The sequence below is a fragment of the Eptesicus fuscus genome, chromosome 1, assembly GCF_027574615.1.
Source record: "Eptesicus fuscus isolate TK198812 chromosome 1, DD_ASM_mEF_20220401, whole genome shotgun sequence".
In the NCBI taxonomy this organism is placed as follows: domain Eukaryota; kingdom Metazoa; phylum Chordata; class Mammalia; order Chiroptera; family Vespertilionidae; genus Eptesicus; species Eptesicus fuscus.
Genome location: NC_072473.1, coordinates 84,918,583 through 84,931,770, shown reverse-complemented (window position 1 = coordinate 84,931,770; position 13,188 = coordinate 84,918,583). Strand labels below are relative to the sequence as shown.

At 46.8% G+C, this 13,188-nt stretch overlaps 1 pseudogene; it reads left to right on the top strand.

Annotated features, from left to right (window-relative positions):
- On the top strand, positions 1 to 248 carry LOC114227929 (40S ribosomal protein S27-like; annotated as a pseudogene).
- The last annotated feature ends 12,940 nt before the right edge of the window (positions 249 to 13,188 follow it).

Genomic DNA, 13,188 nt, shown 5'->3' with positions numbered 1-13,188 from the left:
ATGCTTCTCCCTAAAGATCTCTATCCTTCTCCAGAAGAGAAAAGGAAACATAATAAGCACCTGGTGCAGAGCCCCAATACCTACTTCATGGATGTGAAATGCCCAGGATGCTATAAAATCACCACCATCTTTATCTCTGCACAAATGGTAGTTTTGTGTGTTGATTGCTCCACTGTCCTCTGTCAGCCTCTACAGGAGGAAAAACAAGGCTTACAGAAGGACGCTTCTTCAGAAGGAAGCATCACTAAAAGCACCTCAAATCAAGATGAGTGGGGAACCATTCCAATAAACACATTTTGGATTAAAAAAAAAGAACTAGTATTTATTGAGAATTATGTGTTTACATATTTACTATACTATAATTTTTATTTTTAAAATATGTCTTTATTGATTTTCAGAGAGAGAGGGAGAAGGATATAGAGATAAAAACATCAATGAGAGAGAAACATCATTGATCAGCTGCCTCCTGCAGGAACCCACCGGGGATTGAGTCTATAACCCAGGCATGTACCCAGATCAGGAATTGAACAATGACCTCTTGGGCCCTAGGTCGATGCTCAACCACTGAGCCACATCAGCCAGGGGGACTTTTTGTTATTTTAGAGTGTACTTTTTCTGCTTATGTAATAAAGTTTACTGTAAAACAGTATGCTGTGTTACACTGGCAGCAGCCTCTTAGATCTAGTGTTTACCAAGCCTATTGATTTCATCATTTTCTCTTGTGCTTGATTTAATTCCTATTGTTTTGTACAGTACTATTCTGTATAGGCTTGTAGCCTAGGAGCAATAGGCTATACCATATAGCCTTGGTGAGTAGTAAGCTATACTATCTATGTTGGCATAAGTGCACTCTGTGATGTTGACATGACAATGCAATTGCCTAATAATACATTTCTCAGAACATATCTCCTGCCCAGATGGCATGGCTCAGTGGTTGAGCATTGACTATAAACCAGGAGGTCAGGGTTTGATTCCTGGTTAGGGCACATGCCTTGGGTTGCAGGCTCAGTCCCCAGTGTGGGGCATGCAGGAGGCAGCTGATCAATGATTCTCCCTCATCTTTGATGTTTCTGTCTCTCTCTCCCTCTCCATTACTCTCTGAAACCAATAAAAATATCCTATATAATAAAAGCCTAATATGCTAAGTGTCCGACTGTTTGTTTCACCATTCAACTGGTTGCTATGATGTGCACTGACCACTAGGGGGTAGACACTCTGACCAGTAGGTTAGCTTGCTGCTGGGGACTGCCCAATCGGGACTGGGTGAGACAGGATGGACATGCCCTGGAGCCCTCCTGCAGTCCCTCTCCAGCCAGCCAACCTCCCGCAGTCCCTCCCCAGCCAGCAGGCCCTGATCAACCCCACTCGGGACTGGGCAAGACGGCCCTGATAGGCCCCGATTTCCCTGATCAGGACTGGGTGAGACATACCAGACACTCCCTGAAGCCATCCCATGGTCCTTCCCTGGCCCTGATCGTGCACCAGTGTCCCTCAGCCTGCCTTGAGCCCTCTCGCAATGGGACTCCTTGGGGGATGTCAGAGGGCCAGTTTCAGCCTGATACCCATAGGCCATGCCAAGGGACCCCACTGGTGCAAGAATCCGTGCACCGGGCCTCTAATCCTATCTAATAAAAGAGTAATATGCAAATTGACCATACCTCAGCTACACCCACAAGCCACACCCACCAGCCAATTGAGGGAGAGTATGCAAATTAACCCAACAAAAATGGCTGCAGCCACGGAGGGAACAGGAGGCTTGAGTTTCCCTAGCAATGGAGGAACCCAAGCTTTCCACACACCCTGGCCTGCCTTGGCCTCTGCTCAAGGCTACAACGTTTCTAGTATGGAAAATAAATAAATCTCAACAAAAATGGCTGCAGCCACGGAGCTGGAGAGAACAGGGGGCTTGAGTTGCCGCCCACGATGGAGGAAGCCAAGCTTTCCATCTGCTCTGGCCTGCCTTGGCCTCCACTCAAGGCTAAAAAGTTTCAATTATAGAAGATAAATAAATCCCAGATACCAGGGCCTCCACTTGGGTCACCGGGGGGCGTGGCCAGCCTGCAAACCACCACAGGCCCCTCGCCCATGCTGCCCCATGCCCCAAGGGAACCCCCACCCCAATCCGGGACACCCTTCATGGCAAACCAGCTGGCCCCCACCCGTGCACCAGGCCTCTATCCTATATAATAAAAGAGTAATATGCAAATTGACCATCACTCCAACACACAAGATGGCTGTCCCCATGTTGTCAAAGATGGCTGCCCCCATGTGGACACAAGATGGCCACCACAAGATGGCCAGCAGGGGAGGGCAGTTGGGAGGGACCAGGCCTGCAAGGGAGGGCAGTTTTGGGTGATCAGGCCAGCAGAGGAGGGCAGTTGGGAGGGACCTGGCCTGCAGGGGAGGGCAGTTGAGGGTGATCAAGCCTGCAGGGGAGGGAAGTTAGAGGTGACCAGGCAGGCAGAGGAGGGAAGTTGGGGGCGACCGGGCCTGCAGGGGAGAGCAGTTGGGGGGGACCAGGCCTGCAGGGGAAGGCAGTTAGGGGCAAATAGGCTGACAGGGGAACAGTTAGGCATCAATCAGGCTGGCAGGGGAGTGGTTAGGGTAAGGTGACCAGATTTTAACATTGGTAAAGCGGGACACCATTGGCCTGGGGCGTGGTTCTTGATTAAAAATTTGGTCTATATGGAGCAACAAAAATTTTCATAGAACGCAAAAATAGTATTGTAATATATATTTTTTAAATTTCAACGTAAGTACAATTTACAAATATAACAAATAAAAAATTAAGTATAGTATTATTTTATTCTTTGGCATATTTCTCATTTGAGTGAATTTTTTTTAGTAGATTGCTGTCGTTGTTTAAAAGGTCATGAATTTGCTGTAACGTAAGTCGTAAGTGTCACTTTCAAGGCCAGCACTAGACTTTTTGCCACTACTATAAAATATAAATAATATGAGTACTGTCTGCTAAATTCAAGAAAATTTATGTATTTATGAAATAAATAAATAAATTACTTACCTAAATTATCTGAATAGCTGATTTGTAATGACATCACTTGTTTAACTAGCTTACTAGCACACAGTATGATGTGTATCGTCTGAGAGACAGTTACAAAATATTTTCGTCTTTGCCAATCCCAAAACATGCCATTGTTCATTAAATCCAAACAATGGTGGTCGAATTCTAACAACTGATCAACAATGCAAACTTTGATAAGCAGTTCTCGATAAGCAGTTCTCAACAATTATTTGTTATTATTAAAGTTTAACATTATAAAATTAACAAAAATAATATAAAACTCATATCCTGGCTAAATAGCCACATGGATGCCAAAAACCGTATATTCCCTTCCCGTTCTCCCGCCGTTCCCTAGCTTGTCGTGCACTCTTTCCAAAAATCAGGACTTTTTGAAAACACCACGGGAAGCGGGACAAATTGTTAAAAATCGGGACTGTCCTGCCAAAAGCAGGATGTCTGGTCACCTTAGGTTAGGGGGTTATCAGGCTGGCAGGCAAAAGCGGTTAGGGACAATCAGGAAGGCATGCAGGGGAGCAGTTGGGAGCCAGAAGTAGGATCGGGCCTAAATGGGCAGTCGGACATTCCTCGAGGGGTCCCAGATTGAAGAGGGTGCAGGCTGGGCTGAAGGACACACACACCCGTGCATGAATTTCATGCACCGGGCCTCTAGTATATATATAAAAAAAGAACGTATCTCCAACTATAAGGAGTACATGACTGTATAACCCTACTACATACCTTTCTCACTGCTTTTCTCATAAGCTCTGATATAGTAAGGGAAAGGAACAGTGAAGTCAACCAAGTAATTTTTGTGTTATATAAGCCTGTAAGAATATAGGCTTTCATACATAGCTTTCAGCTGGCAACTAATCATATCATTAAGCCTGTCTTACGCATTGTGTTATGTGACAGATATTAATGCTCCCAAAGATTTTTGGTTCTCCTTTACTTTCAAACACATACCCCCTCAAAGTTATATATGCCAATGTGATCTTTGGTCCATTAGAAGTATCACTTCTGGGAAGAAGCATTTAAAAGTCAGTGCATAATTCTCCATGTTCTATCTTCCCCAATTCTAGAAACCATGGAAACATGGGAAACATGTCTTTTTAAAACACAAAAGATAATACCCTGTGATTCAATTTTTTAACAAAATGAGAGGATGCCCCAGTACCTTCTAGTTTAATCTATCTCTGTGTCACAATTTGATTCTTGTAAACTTTCCAGTTGAATAATATTGGTAGTCAACTGAAGTATATTGAAATGCTTGTAAATTCATTCATTCATTTCTTCCACATTTATCATGAGCCTATTATATGCCAGGTAGGCACAGTTCAAAGAACTGGGGTAGAAATATAACAAGATAAAGTCCCTTCTTTAAAGGAGTTCACATTCTAGAGGTAGGGGGGAAACAACAATAAAAGATGAACATATGCTTGATTACAAATTGTGCTGAGTGTTATAAATAAAAGATGCCTAATGATATGAGAGAGAGTAATAGAAAGATACACATTTAAATTGAATGTCAGTGGATAGTATTTAGGAAAGGCCTTTCTGAGGAAGTGACTTTTGGCTGAGACCTTAAAGATGACTAGGACTATGTGAGTCAAAGAATGTTGGAAAAATATTCTGGAGAAAAAAGAACAGAAATTTTTTACTTGCGAAATTAAAATACCAATGATGGTTTGTTTTGTTTCTTTGCAGTAGAGAAGAATTTAGGTTTTTCTTAATAACACTAACTTTCATTGTGACAGATCTTCTTGAATGAAAAAGAAATGCATGAAATTATAGTCAGGTAACTATTAAAAGTGTATAACCCTAGCTGGTTTGGCTCAGTGGATAGAGTGTCGCCCTGTGGACTGAAGGGTCCTGGGGTCGATTTTGGTCAAGGGCACATGCTGGGGTTGTGGGCTCGATCCCTCATAGGGGGCTTGCAGGAGGCAGCTGATCAGTGATTCTCTCTCATCATTGATGTTTCTATCTCTCTCCCTTTCCCTTCCTCTCTGAAATCAATAAAAAATAAAAAATAAATGTGTATAAATAACTCTGAGTAATGTGCTGACAGTGTGCCTCAAGTGTAAATGTCCTGGTTGAGAACCCCTGGTATAAAGAGACTGATTTTTAGAGTTTTGTGATCTTTTCCATACTTGTCTTATTGCATTTTAGTGTTATAATAGGATTTATTTTGATATTTAGAACATTCTAATATTGAGCCTCTAACTTTTCTGCTTTTTACTTAGTATTCTAGAGTTACTTTTGCTTTAATATTTTAACTCTTCTGTTTTGAGGCAACCATCATTTTTAAAGTGCTTTCTGTTAAATCAAATTCTTAATGCTTTAGTTAGTGTTTTTAATTTTTTATTAGTTCTTTTGTTAGTTGTAATATTCTAGACTTGGAAATGTTTCAGGTTTATTTTATTGCCTAAGCTGATATTCTTTCCTGATTAAACATCTGATAATATTATACTGAATCATTTAATAACATTTTCCAACCTTAAGCGTTTTAAAGCAAAAGCTTTAGCTCTTTTAAATATACATATTAGCATTGACTTCTATTGAGTATAGCTACATTTAAGAGTCAGAAAAAAATAAAAACAAATACCTATCAGAGTAATAATCATTAACCACAAAAAATCCAGATATAATAGTTCTATCATTCTTCATGAAATAATAAGTTACTGCTTTATTTTAATGTTTGTTTTTATTTATTTCAGAGAGAGGAAAGGAGAGGGAGAGAGAGACAGAAACATCAATGATTAGAATCATTGATCAGCTGCCTCCTGCACACCCTCCACTGGGGATTGAACCCACAACCCAGGCATGTGCCCTGACCAGGAATCAAACCATGATCTCCTGGTTCATGGGTCCATGCTCAACCACTGAACAACACCAGTCAGGCACTGTCTTATTTTACAATTAATTGGATATTTTAAATGTGGTAAAATTTAATTCTCAGGACAAGAAAAACAACAACAAACAAGATGCCATTTCAATACCAAGCTCTACCCACTATGCTTATATATTTAGTTCTAAATATTCACGTGATTTTTACTGAACTCTTTCATTTCAAATCCAAACTCCTCAAAAAAAGTGAAATGCTATATTTAATTAACCATAGATAATTTCCTCTCAATTAACAGTGTAAACAGAGTATGCTTGTATCTGATGAAAATCGTTAAAGAAAAAATGACTCATATTAAAGGGATCAGTAGTACTAAAGGTTCAGATACTTCTTTTATCTCTCTGAACATCCAGCCTTAAGTCCCCAGTAAAATATTTTAAGGCAGAGTGTACAAATACATTTATAGTCTCAGGCTATCTATTTATAAGCAAAGCATATAGTAAAAATTATGTTATAATGATAAGCCAAGTATCTATTTGGAAACGTGATAAGCTCAGAGGTTCAAAAAAAAGAGTAATCGTAATTGAGTAACTATTGTGGCAGTTTAAAAATAACAAGCCCAGGGGATATGGCTCAGTGGTTGAGCATTGACCCATGAACCAGGTCACGGTTCGAGGAGGCAGCCGATCGATGTTTCATCAACATTTCTATCTCTCTATCCATCTCCCTTCCCCTGTCTGAAATCAATAAAAATATATTATAAAAAAAAACAACTGCCAATTTTTTAACACTATTCTCATTGAGATTTAGGGCCTAATTTCCCTTCTCTTGAATACTCAGCTGGCTTGACTAATAGAACTTGGCTGAAGTGAAATTCTGGAACTTCTGAACTTAGGTCAGAAGATGGATTGCACCTTTCACTTAGGTTTATAGGAACATTTACTTCGGAAGCCCTGAGCCACTATGTAAGAAATCTGTGAGTGCTTTGCTGGAGAGATCATGTGAAGAAAGCCTGGGACTATGTGAGAGACAGTTCCAGCAGAATTCAATCTTCTAGATGTCATTGTCAAGGCATCAGGCAAGTGAATGAATCTGTCTTGGATCCTCTAGGCCTGCCCATCTATCAGATGAATGTCACTGAGTGACCCCCAGGTAACACCACGGGGAAACAGGTAAATCACTCAGCCAAACAATTCTGGAATTCCTAACACACACACACAACACAAAAAACAAAAACACAAAAAACATGAGCTTTACCAAAGGGTTCTTCTTTTTAAGCACCAAGTTTTGGGGTGGTTTGTGTCAGAAACTGTGCAAAGCCTGATTCACAGTATTTACAAGCTAACAAGCTGAGAGAATACCTGGGTTAGAAACAAAAGACTATTTCTCACAGCAAGAGGAGTCATGAGAGCCTCACGTTGGTTTCTGAACTTCGGTCAGAACACGCCACCCATGTTCTACTGGGGCAACTCAAAGGGCCCATGATTGATTCCTACACATGCAGTGGGTTGTGTTATAAGAGCAGCATTAAGCTTAGAAGATTTAACAATTTTTTAGAAAGCAGAAACAAACCTGTTCTTTATTTGGAAGTAGGTATCACCTCATCCTTCAGGGTTTCTTTCTGCAAACACAACCTTAAGATATGGTCCAGGTAAAGTGGTGAGGACCTTGCATTTTGGTACACATGCTCAGTGGATGTATGTGGAATGTATAAAAATGCTCAGGGGCCATGGTGGATTGCTTCTCCCAACAGTGTTATACAACACACTGCATTTCCTCTTGGACATTTATCTCTATATAACAAGAGCATAGGGCCTGGTCCCTGGGTACTGAGAAATCAAACTGAGAGTTGCTTTTGTGCAATCTCATAAGGAAAATAAATATTGTATGATAGAGATTTGCCACCTCTTTGCAAACTTTCTGATCTCAAGTTTAAAAATGAAACAAAACACCCTTTCAGAGTGGTCTTTAGTTTTAATTCCTCTATCCTCCGGTTAACACCTAATTCTAAACCAGGGCTGTTTAATATGGTGTCTTAGTTTCATGATGGGATTAATGGAGTATGTAAATGCCCTAAAATTATCTACACAATGTTATGTATTTCCATTTATACATTTATTTCTCTTGGTAAGTGATACACAGATCTTAGAATTTCAAAGAAATATGTGACTTAAGCAAGGTTAAGAATAGTGAAGATATGGGGAATTCCCTTTGAAGCCATAAAAATGCTGTGCTTATCATTACTGGCAAGATAACCTCTTAAGCACTGGCCATTCCTAAATGGTGTGGCACTGCACTGTGTGGGCAGCAACTTTGGCGCCAATGGAAAAACCTTCCCAAAGTTTAGTATGTATTATGTGGAAATTCGATTGGCAGAAATGCAGTAAGTGTAATAGAACTGTGAGAAATCTAACCTGCACAAATGACATCAGTCCTCTGTCTGATGAGAATAAGCCAACACAAGCCCACAAATTACCTAGTCTTAGATTTCTTAAATTATCGTATTACTATTAACTATGCCGTTTCTAAGGAACTGGATAAAATAGGCCTTTGGAACATAAACTTTATCCACAAGAAGTCAAAGATCTCAGAATACATCTGGTCCCTTCAGATGTTATACCTAAATTAATAGCACTGAAGTTAGTTAGCATCATGACTAAAATCTCAGGTGTCAGTAAAATCCCGCTTTATCCTCCTGTCTTATATAGCTAGTCTACCTGTATAGCATTAATCTTATGTCAACATTTATAGGTCTCATTGATTCATTGGCAATGCAAGAGTGTATGATATATTTTAAAACCATTATATTTCAAATACTTTAACTCCAGATAGATTAAAACTAATTAAAAAACTAATTAATTGCTGAAATCTTACCATTTGCGACAGCATGGATGGACTGGTGGGTATTATGCTAAGTGAAATAAGCCAGACAGAGAAAGACAAATGTCATATGATTTCACTTATTTGTGGAATTTAATGAACAAAATAAATGAGCAAACAAAATTGTAACATATTCATAGATAGAGAGAATGGACTGATGGTTGCCAGAAGGGAGGGGGATAGGAAACTAGGTAAAAAGGTGAAGGGATTGAGAAGTACAATTTGGTATTTACAAAATAGTTACAGGGATGTAAGGTACAGCATATGTAATAAAGTCAATAATATTGCTATAACTATATATAGTGCCAGGTGGTTATCAGAAATATCAGGGGGGACACTTTTTAAAGTATATGATTGTCTAACCACTATGCTGTACACCAAAAATTAATATAAAATAATACTGAATGTAATAGGTAATTGAAAAATAAAATAAATAATTGAGAGATTTAGGGGTAGCTTGGGGGACAGATTCATTTCTTGGTTGCCAAAGGCTTCTGTTAAACTGAGCTCTTATTTATTTATTTTATTTCAAGTTTAAAGAAAGTCCTTTTAGGTCCAGTAGGGATTTATTTATTTTTTTTTTATTTTTTTTTTTTTCATTTTTTAATTTATTTATTTATTTTTTTTTTTAAATTTCTTTATTGATTAAGGTGTCACATATTTGTCCTCATCCCCCCCATTCCCATCCCACCCATCTCCCCACGCATGCCCCAATCCCCTGTTGAACTTAACCGTTGGATAGGCTTATATGCATGCATACAGGTCCTTTGGTTGAACTCTCCCCCTCCCCCCACCCTCCCCCTACCCTCCCCTATCCTCCCTCTGAGGCCCGATAGTCCGATCGATGCCTCCTTGCTTCTGGTTCTGTTCTTGTTCCTCAGTCTATGTTGTTCATCATTTCCCCGAGATGAGCGAGATCATATGTCACTAGATATATACTAATAAGAACTGAATGTGAGACGAGCAATAATAGTTATGCTGACAGGCAAATGAATCAATCTGTAGCGAGCTTCCCCCTGGACCAACAGTTCTTTTGAGACCCAATTTCAATGTCCAGTAGTTCCTTATGTGTACATGTCAGCACTGACCCCTCAGCTCTGGATGGTGGACAACTGGTGGTAATGGAGGTCCGACTCCCTCTGGTTTGGTCTCGGCCGAACCCAGGGGCACGGCGTCACCCGGACTAAGGGGCACGTGGCCTCACCCATACCCAAGGGGCGCGTGGTCTCACCCGGGCCTGGGACCCAGCCTCACCCGGATGGATCCAGGGGCGCACGGCCTCACCCGGACCCAGGATCTGGCTTCACCCGTACCCAGGGACGCTTGGCCTCTCCCAGACCCAGGGCCCCTTGGGCTCACCCGGGCCTAGGTGAACGAGGCCTCACCCGGATCCAGGGACACATGGTCTCACCCGGACCCAGGGACGCTTGGCCTCTCCCAGACCCAGGGCCACTTGGGGTCACCCGGGCCTAGGTGCACGCAGCCTCACCCGGATCCAGGGACACATGGTCTCACCCGGACCCAGGGACGCTTGGCCTCTCCCAGACCCAGGGCCACTTGGGCTCACCCGGGTCTAGGTGCACGCGGCCTCACCCGGATCCAGGGACACATGGTCTCACCCGGACCCAGGGATGCTTGGCCTCTCCCAGACCCAGGGCCACTTGGGCTCACCCGGGCCTAGGTGTACGAGGCCTCACCCGGATCCAGGGACACATGGTCTCACCCGGACCCAGGGACGCTTGGCCTCTCCCAGACCCAGGGCCACTTGGGCTCACCCGGGCCTAGGTGCACGAGGCCTCATCCGGATCCAGGGACACATGGTCGCACCCGGACCCAGGGACGCTAGGCCTCTCCCTGACCCAGGGCCACTTGGGCTCACCGGGCCTAGGTGCACGCGGCCTCACCCGGATCCAGGGACACATGGTCTCACCCGGACCCAGGGACGCTTGGCCTCTCCCAGACCCAGGGCCACTTGGGCTCACCCGGGCCTAGGTGCACGAGGCCTCACCCGGATCCAGGGACACATGGTCTCACCCGGACCCAGGGATGCTTGGCCTCTTCCAGACCCAGGGCCACTTGGGCTCACCCGGGCCTAGGTGCACGAGGCCTCACCCGGATCCAGGGACACATGGTCTCACCCGGACCCAGGGACGCTTGGCCTCTCCCAGACCCAGGGGCACGTGGCCTCACCCGGGCCTCGGTGCACGAGGCCTCACCCGGATCCAGGGACACATGGTCTCACCCGGACCCAGGGATGCTTGGCCTCTTCCAGACCCAGGGCCACTTGGGCTCACCCGGGCCTAGGTGCACGAGGCCTCATCCGGATCCAGGGACACATGGTCTCACCCAGACCAGGGACGCTTGGCCTCTCCCCGACCTAGGGGCACGTGGCCTCACCCGGGCCTAGGTGCACGAGGCCTCATCCGGCTCCAGGGACACATGGTCGCACCCGGACCTAGGGATGCTTGGCCTCTCCCAGACCCAGGGCCACTTGGGCTCACCCGGGTCTAGGTGCACGCGGCCTCACCCGGATCCAGGGACACATGGTCTCACCCGGACCCAGGGACGCTTGGCCTCTCCCAGACCCAGGGCCACTTGGGCTCACCCGGGCCTAGGTGCACGAGGCCTCACCCGGATCCAGGGACACATGGTCTCACCCGGACCCAGGGATGCTTGGCCTCTTCCAGACCCAGGGCCACTTGGGTTCACCCGGGCCTAGGTGCACGAGGCCTCACCCGGATCCAGGGACACATGGTCTCACCCGGACCCAGGGACGCTTGGCCTCTCCCAGACCCAGGGGCACGTGGCCTCACCCGAGCCTAGGTGCACGAGGCCTCACCCGGATCCAGGGACACATGGTCTCACCCGGACCCAGGGATGCTTGGCCTCTTCCAGACCCAGGGCCACTTGGGCTCACCCGGTCCTAGGTGCACGAGGCCTCACCCGGATCCAGGGACACATGGTCTCACCCGGACCCAGGGACGCTTGGCCTCTCCCAGACCCAGGGGCACGTGGCCTCACCCGGGCCTAGGTGCACGAGGCCTCATCTGGCTCCAGGGACACATGGTCGCACCCGGACCCAGGGATGCTTGGCCTCTCCCAGACCCAGGGCCACTTGGGCTCACCCGGGTCTAGGTGCACGCGGCCTCACCCGGATCCAGGGACACATGGTCTCACCCGGACCCAGGGACGCTTGGCCTCTCAGACCCCGGGGCACGTGACCTCACCCATGCCTAGGTGCACGAGGTCTCACCCGGATCCAGGGACACACGGTCTCACCCGGACCCAGGGACGCCTGGCCTCCCCCAGACCCAGGGGCACGTGGCCTCACCCGGGCCTAGGCGCACGAGGCCTCACCCGGATCCAGGGACACACGGTCTCACCCGGACCCAGGGACTCCTGGCCTCCCTAGACCCAGGGGCACGCGGCCCCACCCGGGCCTAGGTGCACGAGGCCCCACCCGGATCCAGGGACACATGGTCTCGCCCGGACCTAGGGGTGCGTGGCCTCTCTCAGACCCAGGGGCACGTGGCCTCACCTGGACCTAGGTGCACGAAGCCACCCGGACCCAGGGGCGCGTTACCTCTCTCAGACCCCTGGTCGCGTGGTCTCACCCAGATCCAGGGGCTCACGGCCTCACCCGTACTCGGGACCCAGCCTTACCCGGATCCAGGGGCCCACGGCCTCACCCGGACCCAGGGTTCAGATTCGCCCGGACCCAGGGGCACATGGCCTCACCCGAACCCGGAATCCAGCTTCACCTGGACCCAGGGGCGTGTGGCCTCACCCAAACCCAGGGGCATGAGGCCTCACCTAGACCCAGAGGCGTGTGACCACATCTGAGCCCAGAGGTTCGCAGGCTCGCCTGGACTCGGGTCTCAGCGGGGTTTCGTCTTCTTGATCCCAATTCCTGTTGGTCAATTCCCTCTCAGCAATTCCTTCGGTCATTTTCTCAGAGCTCCAGGGCGGCTGCCGCAGAACTCGTTGGGCGGCGGGCTCGGCAAGGCTCCGGTGTGCCCGGTGCCCGGCGGTGGGCTGGTCCGGTGTCGCTGCGTCGGCCCTTGGGTCTGCAACGGTGGCCAGTCGCTGAGCGTGCGCACCTGGCCACTTCGGGGCATTGAGATTCTTGAAGGACTCGGAGGTCAGCAAGCACGGAGTCTCCCACCCCATGTCTCCCAGGGGCTCGTCTGTCCGTGCTCGGCAGCGAGTGGAGCCGTCCCCTCAGCCGGAGACCGCCGGGGGAACTGCGCCGAGCACGTTCCAGGCCGCCATTGTGTCGCCTGAGCCATAGTTCTTAAAGTGTGGACTTTGGGTCACCGGCATCAGCATCATCCTGTGTACCCCTCTCTTTTATTCTAGTTGTAGAGCATCTGCTCAGCCAGCCCCCCGGTCTTTCTGGCTGGTGTCTGCTCTGCTCTCCCGTCGTAGTCTCAATATTGTTGTG